Raw genomic sequence first — 10,957 nt, 5'->3', positions numbered from 1 at the left:
ATCTTAAATCCCTGACATACTGTTCGATGGATTCTGACACTTTTTCTAGTCTGTTTCTGAAGACAAACCTTTCATATGTCTCATTTTTCCTCGGTGTACAATATTGCTCAAATTTCTCAATAACTGCATCATACTTGTGTTTTTCTTCTTCTTCCGTGACGTCAAACGTCTTATACACATCCAGTGCACCAGGTCCAGCCACCTGTTAGCAGCAATGTGAACTTTCTTTGTTCGGTTCTATCCAACCCAATAGTGAGGGCATAAATTTCTAAGCTTCCAGTTTTTATTTATATTTCCTGTCAACTTTAATTCATCTGGCGAACGGATGGAATTCATCATTTTTAATCATTTATCCTGGTACCATGTATTGATGAGACTTACACACTGAGTATCCCGTTCGGAACCCCGTTTATTAACTGCTCACGGTGTTACACACAGTCACATCACTGTATTGGTAGCGTTACACTGCCCTCTCGTGGCTATTATATACAATATACACATCTCAATACATTTTTAGCTGGTGATATTTATTGAATTATCAGTGACTCCTGAATCAGACAAGATCCAGACAACAAAACACATTTTATAAAAGACATTTTATAAAAGACACTAAAACACTTTTGAATCTTTAGTTTTTCGTTCAAATCCAAGGCTTTTCATTGGTCCGTTAAGATGAGATATAGTGATGTGTCGTTCACGAACCATGACTCGAGAATAACGAGTCGTTTTAGGTGAGTGATTCATTCATTTTGTGTTGACTGCGCATGTGATCATTAAACAGAAAAGATTAGTTCACCTTTCGAGTGGTTTGTTCATGACGTGACAGCACCATAGGCACTAAGGCAATGCGGTCTGAGCCGGAAACATTTTAATTACATTCTGCTGAAGTGAACGAAATGACTCGAAAAAAGATTCGTTCATTTTGCTGAACGAGAATCAGTGAACCGAATCAGTAAAATGATTCGAACTTCCCATCACTAATGAGATATTTTTATTGGCTACCGAAATGCAGAATCGTGATTTTTAAAATAACAAAGTAAATTACTTATTTTAATTTGTACTGAAGTACAAGTAAAATTATAGACTTAAAAATATACTCATAAAAGTACAAATACCCCCAAAAAATTGTACGTAATTACAGTAACGTGAGTAGTTGTAATTCTTTACCTTCACCACTGTTAATAACCGCCAACTTGAAGAATTTAGATGTTTGTAAGAAATAAACGACGACGGATGTGTTTTGTGTTTTATTGTTAGTTTGAACATCTTCACATCTCAGCAGCTTCATTATCCGAATCAGACCTCTGGCTCCTCGGCCACGTGACCTCATCAAGTAAGAATACATTTCTCTTAGGTCAATAATGTTTAAGGAACTAGGTTTAAGGCTCCATAAACACACAGGGTCACTTTAGTGTGTGTAGCTGCTCTGCCTCCTGTCATGTTTTTGAACCAGAGAACTTGTAGGAAACCCATACAAACACTGTGGAGAACGTGCACAGGAACTCAGCAAGTTCAGAAAGTAAGCAGAGGTCCTGTGATGATATCTCTGTGTTGTGTGTAGATGCTGAAGGATTTAACTTTGGATTGTAAAATATGTTGTTAAATAAATTTAATTTGTTGTATTAATTGTTGTAAAATATATTCAGAAAATATGAATGATTCAGCTCCCAAACTGCTGGAAATGTGGGACGTGTTCTAACGCTTCACCACCATAACTGATTTATCCTGGAAAAAAGGTCTGAGGAGAGACTCCTGTCATACACCAGACCTGGTGAGTTTATTACCCTTAATGCTGAAAAACACAACAGGACAGAATTACAGACACATTTAAACACATTGCTTATGAACAACAGAAGCATAAATACACACATTAGATGTGACATTTTACAGCACACAGTGAATATTACACAATATCATACAGTAAAGAGACAGTAAGTCAGTAACTCACTGTAGTGTCTCCAGTTTACAGTGTGGATCCTTCAGTAGATCAGAGAGCAGCTTCACTCCTGATTCTCCTGGATTATTACTGTTCAGATCCAGTTCTCTCAGGTGTGATGAGGAGTTTGACCTCAGAGCTGAAGCCAGAGCAGCACAACCTTCATCTGTAATACTGCAGTCAAACATCCTGCAAGAAAGAAAACCTTCTCACACTTAACACACTCAGTTTTAGTATTGAAAACATGATATACACAAAATCTTTATATACAGTACATTTACTCTCCATCTCACACACACAACAATGACAATATATCAGATCACTACAATTACAGTTACCACAGAGGAGAACTGGATGTTGTAGTCTTTATTAAAACTGTGTGTGTGTGTGTGTGTGTGTGAGTGAGGTGTGTGAGTGTGTGTGTGTGTGTGTGTGTGTGTGTGTGTGTGTGGTGTGTGTGTGTATGTGTGTGGTCTATGTGTGTGTGTGCGTGCATGTGTGTGGTGCGTGTGTGTGTGTGATCTGTGTGTGTGTGTGTGTGTGTGTGTATGTGTGTGTGTGTACCTCAGTATCTCCAGTGTACAGTGTGGATTCTTCAGTCCATCAGAGAGCAGCTTCACTCCTGAATCCTGCAGTTTATTGTAACTCAGGTCCAGTTCTCTCAGACTGGAGGAGTTTGAGCTGAGAACTGAGGACAGAACTCTACAGCTTTCCTCTGTCAGATTACACCCACACAGACTGGAAGAGAAATGATGAAGTGTTTGATTTATTTGTCTGATAGTGAATTGAGGTGTTTCCATCAGTGAGAAATAAAGTGTCTACCTGAACACAAGGTTCTAATATCAGGATAAAAATCTAAAATGAACATCTGTGTATAAACTTGGACTGCTCTTGGACAGATCCATGTGTCTCAGCTCATATGAGACGATGTATTTAACTTTCTGTAAGAAGATAATAACAGAGACGTCACTCTGAACAAACACGTCTCTTTATTTCTAGCAGAGAGATTTTCATACAGTGTGTTCAGCAGCTCTGGGGAAATTTCTGCTGGAGAACATTTACACATTTACACACTGTCCTTTACTGCTTCATTACAGTGTGTTCAGTGTGTAGATCTGTGTACATTGTACACACTTTTACTTTGTGTTACAAACATTTTCAGGAATATTTTTGCTCCCATTGAACAACAGAAACAGGTCTATAAAATGGTAGCAGCTCCATGAGGACAGATAACAGCAGAGACATTAATTTATTGTCCTCACTGTAAATAGGAGCAGTATTGTGTGTGTGTGTGTGTGTGTGTGTGTGTGAGAGAGTGTGTGTGTGTGTGTGTGTGTGTGTAGGAGTATTTACACAGGGAATTCTCTACACCTGAGCTGACAGAAGATTTCGAGCACACTGTTAGAGCTATTTAGAGACCAGTGTGATGTTTCTGGAGGATAAAAGCTGGTTTATTAATTACTTCTGTTTGTCACGACATCTTTATTTAAATGCTGTACAACACTTTAGTATGACTAGAGTATTAGTATGTTATTAAATGTGTGTGTAATGTACACTGATCTACACACTGTGGAAATAAATGTACTTTGTTCTGATGTAAGAAGTGATGTAGATCTTTCAGTATTTTCACAGAGACAGTAAAACTGTTGGTGGTGTTTTTTAATAACCTTCACACACAGAGACACATCACATAATACCCTCAATACACAGATAATATAAATAAGTGTTTTTCTATATGGTGTGAATTAGCTTTGTTTCTGATGTTGATATTTATCACTATTGACCCTGTTTTTGCTCTTTGGATTATTGCTTCTTCAGATTTGTGGATGTGATTTGTTCTCCTCATGGACTGTTTGTTACGCTTATTTCAGACTCGGCCTGTTTTTTGACCCTGCCTTTACTTACTGATTTTGGATTGTTTGTCTTATCTTTTCTTCATTAAAACTTCTTCACATGGATTTTGCCGACTGGTCATTACAGTGTTCATGATCACCTGGGTACAGTGTAGATCTCTTTTTCTCTCCTTCCAACCGTTTTCTTTCCCTTCACCACATTCACACCTAATTCACCTTTCCTGTAAACTGGTTCCACATTTTGGTCTTCAGCTGCTGTTACATTAATAAGTCACAATAACTCCCATTTACCTTTTATAGAGTTTTAGTGTCACTAAACACAAATGTTCTGTGCTGTGCAGCATTTGCTCAGGGTTTTAAATGATCTGTAACTAAGTTCCAGTTCTGATCACATTTCCATTCTTGTTCTTCTTGACCTGAGTGACAGCTTTTGATTCTGTAGACCAGGAGATTCTTCTACACAGACTTGAACACTGGGTAGGTCTCTCAGGACCAGTACTAAACTGGTTCACATCATACTTGTGTTCTAGACAGTTTTATGGTCAATTGTGAAGTCACTCATCAAGACAACATGAAATTTCATTTGGAGTAAAGAAGAAACAGAAAAACTTTTTTTTCATTCCAAGTAGATTAGATTAATGTAACGCTCTCTTTGTGGATGTGGATCTCACTCTCAGTGTTTCACTCATCAGTCACTTTCACTAAATACATTTACAAAGCAGCTTAAACACAGTGTGTGTGTGTGTGTGTGTGTGTGTGTGTGTGTGTGTGTGTGTGTGCATGTGTGTGTGTACCTCAGCATCTCCAGTGTACAGTGTGGATTCTTCAGTCCATCAGAGAGCAGCTTCACTCCTGAATCCTGCAGTTTATTGTGACTCAGGTCCAGTTCTCTCAGACTGGAGGAGTTTGAGCTGAGAACTGAGGACAGAACTCTACAGCTTTCCTCTGTCAGATTACAGAGACGCAGACTGGAAGAGAAATGATGAAATATCAGAACACTGATCTCAAACACACAAACACAGCCATAATCCAGCTAAAGTTGAAGATGTAACAGAAATGTCAGTGTGTTTGTGTCACACACACAGATCAGAGGACAGGACACCACATCAGCACATTTACAGGAGCAGGGACGTCTTTCTGCACTCCACAATCTCTCAGCTACAATTTATTATAAGACCATTAGGTCATGTACATAACACACACATGTGAGAGCGAGCAGCCTACAAACACTACACTCTGATCTGTGTTCAAGTTTCTACAACCAACACTGCAGATACAGTGCATTTTATTACAGAAAATAAAGAATTATACAGCTGTACACTACCAGTTAATAACATGACAATACTAGTCGTACTTTACACTCAGTTATATGTTGGATTTCACAGAGACACTAAGACAGTTGGTGTGTGTTGTTCTCTGTGCTCGAACAGGTACAAATCTGTCACCTCCAGACCTCTGATTTTACACACACACTGGTTCAGGTGTTTGGTGTGGACCTGAGTACAGGTGGTGTGTTCACATACGTCCAAACACATCCAAACTAAAGAGAAAGATTACAGTTTTTAACCTTATAAACGATTCTTGATGATTTGTATTTTTTATAAAATATAGATGTGTAAAAATCTCTCATCGATCATAAACAATGTAAATAAAGGATATTAGAAAGAACATTGTACTGTTTACTACAGATGTCACTGTTACTATTTCAACACAACTTAGTGAACCCTTCTTTCTCCACAGAGTAAATGGGATCATGTCTTTCATGCCTCCACAACTGAGAAGTGAACGTGGGGTTTTCTTCTCAAATCTGAGCTCCTTCCCTGTTTACAGAGTGACGTCACATCAGCACGACTGCACACAGCATCAGAAATAAACAAAGTCAAACTTCTTACCTTTAAATGAGTGACACTGTATATACTCAAGTATTAGCTTTAGATGGATCAACATACAGACATTCGTTTGTTAAATCTAAAACACTGACTATACACATAGCAGGAAATCTAACCCACCTTGTAGGTAAAAATCTAACACAACACTAATGTGTGTTACACTAAAGGATTTGTGTAGGTGGGCTTCAGGTGGCTATAAGTGACATGGTAGAATGTAGTGTACCAATGTGTAATATTTTATCAGTACATAATGATGAACAGAGAACAAAACCAGTCTGTTATTAATGTTGTACAACAAAAATATAGATTCACTACAGCTGCTTATAAATACAAACACAGTCCACAGCTTAATGTCTCCAAAATCCACAGAAAGTTTCTAAAGAACGAAACCTGACGTCTCTTCAACAGTAACGGTGATAAACCTGACCGACCGTCACGTGCAACCGTCTTTGTGTTCACCGTCTGTTTTTACCACATCCACCATCTTCTGATGCAGTGAACCAGACAAAAAACTGTGTCTATAATTCAACTACAACAGATTAACAACAATCACGACCCAAGAACAAGAATGTGATCGGTCATTAACAGTTTGGTGTCTTTTTCGAGCTCCAAGTAGAACAAAACAGGACATTTTAATAACAGCGGTCACGACACTACACTCACCTGTGACACATTATTCATCCTCTCTCTTTTTACCTGCTTGTACACTTGATAAGCAAAGAAAAAAAAACCCCATCAAAATATTGATCCCATTTTGTCAGTCTGATGTTTTTCTCGTCTGTGAGAGTTTTGTTAAATGTCACTTTCAGAATAAACAGAAAAGAAAAAGTCTTTCACTGGTGTTTAGTTCAGAAATGTCTTTAGTTCTTAAATGCATGCAGTTATTTTGTAGAGATATTTTTACATAAATTTTAGAGAACACTTAATTTTTCATGCTTCATATATAAAAGCTATAAAATGACTCATATGATGTTATAAGATTTTGTCCATGTGGCCCAGCCCTCAGTTCAGATATAACATGTTAGTGTAAAAAGTGAAACAATCTTCTGTAAAAGTACCAGAGGTTTGTTTAAAGATGATTAGAGGAACTATTAACTAACATTAATCCAAACAGTGCAGTTCAGTGTTACATTAAAATAATAAACCATGCAGTAATACATTTATAAATAAAAATACTCACTCAGCTTTTCTGGAGGCTTTGACCACTGGCAGCAGCCTCAGAAGACATTCATGTGATGGATCATATTTACTCAAATTAAACACATCCAGCTCCTGTTCTGAGGTCAGTAACACAAACACCAGAGCTGACCACTGAGCAGGAGAGAGACTGTACTGTACGACTGTGAGACGACTGTAACCTTCTCTGTTCAGGTAAGTTTGTACTTCCTGCACTAGAGAATGATCATTCAGTTCATTCAGACAGTGGAACAGATTGATGGATTTCTCTGGAGATGGATTCTTCCTGATCTTCTCCTTGATGTACTCCACTGTTTCCTGTTTGCTGTGAGATCTGCTTCCTGTCTGTGGCATTAAGTCTCGTAAAAGAGTTTGATTGGTCTCCAGTGAGAGACCCAGAAGGAAGCGGAGGAACAGGTCCAGGTGTCCATTCTCACTCTGTAAGGCCTTGTCCACTGAACTCCTGAGGAGATCAGACATGTTTGACTTCCTGAAAAGATCAGACAGATCAGAGGTTTGATGTTCTGTTACATTTCTGCTGATGAAGGAGAGAAATGTGTATAAAGCAGCCAGAAACTCCTGAACACTCAGATGTACGAAGCTGAACACCTTCCCCAGGTGAAGCCCAAACTCCTCTCTGAAGATCTGGGTACACACTCCTGAGTACACTGACACTTCTCTGACATCAATGCCACACTCTCTCAGGTCTTCCTCATAGAAGATCAGGTTTCCTTTCTCCAGCTGGTGGAAAGCCAGTTTTCCCAGTGCCATGATACTCTCTCTGGTCTGCTGAGGATCAGGTTCACGTTTCTGATGGTACTTTTGGTCCTTGTGTTTGATCTGAAAGATCAGGAAGTGCGTGAACATTTGAGTCAGTGTCTTGGGGATCTCTCCACTCTCAGTTTCACCCAACATTCTCTCTAGAACAGTGGCTGAGATCCAGCAGAAGACTGGGATGTGACACATGATGTAGAGGCTTCTTGAAGACTTCAGGTGTGTGATGATGTTATTGGCCAGGCTCTGATCACTGATCCTCTTCCTGAAATACTCCTCTTTCTGAGGATCACTGAAGCCTCGTACCTCTGTTACCTGGTCTACACACTCAGGAGGGATCTGATTGGCTGCTCCTGGTCTTGTGGTTATCCAGAGGAGAGCATAGGGAAGCAGATTCCCCTTGATGAGGTTCGTCAGCAGCACATCCACTGAGGCTGACTCTGTCACATCACACAATGTCTCATTCTTCTGGAAATTTAGAGGAAGTCGACACTCATCCAGACCATCAAAGATCAACACCACTTTGTAGGAGTCACAGTCTATTGATTCTAGTTTTCTTATTTCTGGGAAAAAACTGATGAAGAAGTTTCATCAGACTGAGATTTTTCTCCTTCATCAGATTCAGCTCTCTAAAGGGAAGTGGAAACATGAAGGTGACGTCCTGATTTACTTCTCCTTCAGCCCAGTCCAGAATGAACTTCTGCACAGAGACTGTTTTTCCAATTCCAGCAACTCCTTTAGTCAGCACAGTTCTGATGGACTCGTCTTTAAAGATCTCATTACATTTGATGGGTTTCTCCTGTGTTGCTGGTCTCCTGGACGCTGCCTCAATCTGTCTCACCTCATGTTCATTATTGACGTCTCCACTCCAACCCTCTGTGATGTAGAGCTCAGTGTAGATCTCATTCAGAAGTGCTGAGCTTCCATGATGTGAGATTCCTTCATTAATTCTTTTAAACTTCTCTCTCAGCTTTGACTTCAACTTTGTCTGATACACAGAGACGAGTTCTAATAAACAAAGTAATATCTAGTTTAGTAATAAGGAATTAATCAGTCAGGAATTAATAGCACTGTTTGTACGGTTTTGCATTATAACTATTTATAATGCAAAACCGTACAAACACTGCTATTAATTCCTGACTGATGTACTAAATATTATTGAAGCTGGACCATGAACAGATACAACATGATATTAAAATTTAATTTAAAACTAAAAGTGTTCATATCTAAAACTATTTCCTCTCTCTAAAGTGAAGCTGATGGAATAAAGTCATGACTCAGAGCTCTTACTGTTGTGCAGTGTGTTAGCGAGATCTGTGTTGTTCATGTTCTTCAGGACGTGCAGTGTGATCTTCAGCGCTCCCTCTGTGACACTGTGCAGATCCTCCTCATCCTCCACCTCCCTCTCAGTGCATGCTGGGTAATCTGGACTCAGAAGCTTCCTAAACCTCTTCAGCTCATTCTTTATCAGAGTGATGACTTTGTGTTCCAGCGCCTGGTTAGAAACACACAGGAACAGATCTAAATATTATCATGTTACACAGTGAGAGAGGCTTTTATTTTATCAAAAGAAGAAAAGTCTCTTTTTATTATCACATTTAAAACTCATACAACTGATTACCCTTAATGCTGCTGCACATCAAGACATTACAAGGGATCACAACACACACATTACACACTTTAAAAACAACACACACACCTTGAATATAGAGTCCAGCTGATTTGTGCTGATGTTTGATTTTTGTGGTCTGTGAACAAACAAAACCCATCATGTAATATGGACTATATGTATTCATAGCTACACAAATCACACACTAATAAATACAGACACAGATATTTAACACTATCCTCTTAACACAATACACTGATTTCAGGATTTCCTAACTGACACCAACATGTTTAGAAACAAATGTTTGAATAAATGAATAAAATCTTTATATTGTCATTAATGTCCCAGGTGTAAATGTTCTTCTGTAGCACCACAGACCCTCCAGCTCAGGGACTGCAGACTGAACTGAACTCTTAAAGCACTTTTCCTCACTGCCAGTCCGAGAGCTGCAGCACTGCACAGTTTAGTGTTTTACTGCTTCAACACCTGATAAAGCTCATGAAGGGCTTCATAATGAGACGAGTGAGTTTGATCAGGTGGAACACTGCTGTAAAACACCTCACTATACAGACCTCACATCAGTAGAACTGTCTCTGTCTCTGAAGTTGATTGGACGTTCCATTGACGCTTCACTCTTCATGGACACACAGCTGGGTTCTGGTGAGTCTGATCTCTTTCCCTCCATCATTCTAGAACAGAAATATCAGCAATAATTAATACTCAGCACTGTTAAACAATGTGTTCATCATTAAACACCAATAATTCCATCTTTTTAATTCAGATCCAGTCTGTACACTTATTCAAACAGGAGACAGGCCTCATAAGTCAGGAATTACACTGATATCAGGAGTCTAAATCACAGCTAACTGACTCAGCTGGGTCTTAAAGCCTGTAGAGTTCACTGACACAAAGCTATGCTGCTCTTATGCTCCACATTACACAGTCCTTTTTACTCTTCTCTCAGTGAATGATTTGTCTAAACTGTTCTTAGATCAGATCAGTGATATATTCACTGCTATTAAACACCTTAAAACAAAGTTGAGTTCCTGTGTTAACTAGTGAGTGTTTAGAGATACAGATGTGTTCCCATGAGACGGTGTGTATTTATTGCTGGTGAATGTATAAGTAAGTCACCTCTCGTCTTTCTTTAAGTCCTGTTTTCCAGACACACTCATGTTGGAGGTCATGTCTCCTTCTCCAGATTACAGCAGGACACACGTTTACTTCACTCCAACATCGGTGTGTTAAATTAAACCCTGAATCAGCACAGAGTTCACTTACAGGAAATAGTCATGCTATCAAGTTATAAAACAACCTGTGTACATTAAAGCTTCAGTACAAACCCACAAAACTCTTCTGCATCTAGTGTCACTTCAGTGTGTTTATATATTAGAGCTTTAGATACTCACTGTGTTTTTACTCCTGAAATCTTTTAGTTTTCACACGTCACAAAATGGAGCTGCTGACTTTCACTCTTACTGACACTGGTCTAACTGGTTTGTCTGGTTTATGCTGACGTGTGTGTGTATGTGGACTCATAATGTGAGGATTATATTATATGAGCTGCATTATAAGTTAGTGATGAGCTTTTTTTTTATTATTGGTCAGTGCTGTTATCAGTGTCATATGATGAGATACAGCAACACAGTAAATCTCATTGTGATAAACTAGTTTAACAGAAGCTGCACTACAACACCTCTGGGAAACGTCATCATTGTCT

The 10,957-nt window shown here is 38.9% G+C and overlaps 1 long non-coding RNA gene and 1 pseudogene across 1 annotated transcript; both read right to left on the bottom strand.

The window, feature by feature from the left end:
- Positions 1–1,234: 1,234 nt before the first annotated feature.
- On the bottom strand, positions 1,235–10,746 carry LOC132837668 (NLR family CARD domain-containing protein 3-like; annotated as a pseudogene).
- On the bottom strand, positions 4,896–6,848 carry LOC132837693 (uncharacterized). The gene is made up of 2 exons (XR_009647558.1): positions 6,342–6,848; positions 4,896–5,640 (listed from the first exon to the last, which is right to left on the bottom strand). It is a non-coding gene; the product is annotated as an uncharacterized LOC132837693 (long non-coding RNA).
- Positions 10,747–10,957: the final 211 nt, after the last annotated feature.

This window comes from Tachysurus vachellii, chromosome 21, assembly GCF_030014155.1.
Source record: "Tachysurus vachellii isolate PV-2020 chromosome 21, HZAU_Pvac_v1, whole genome shotgun sequence".
Classification (NCBI taxonomy): domain Eukaryota; kingdom Metazoa; phylum Chordata; class Actinopteri; order Siluriformes; family Bagridae; genus Tachysurus; species Tachysurus vachellii.
Note: the sequence above shows the minus strand (reverse complement) of the source record. Positions and strands in the feature narration are given on the sequence as shown.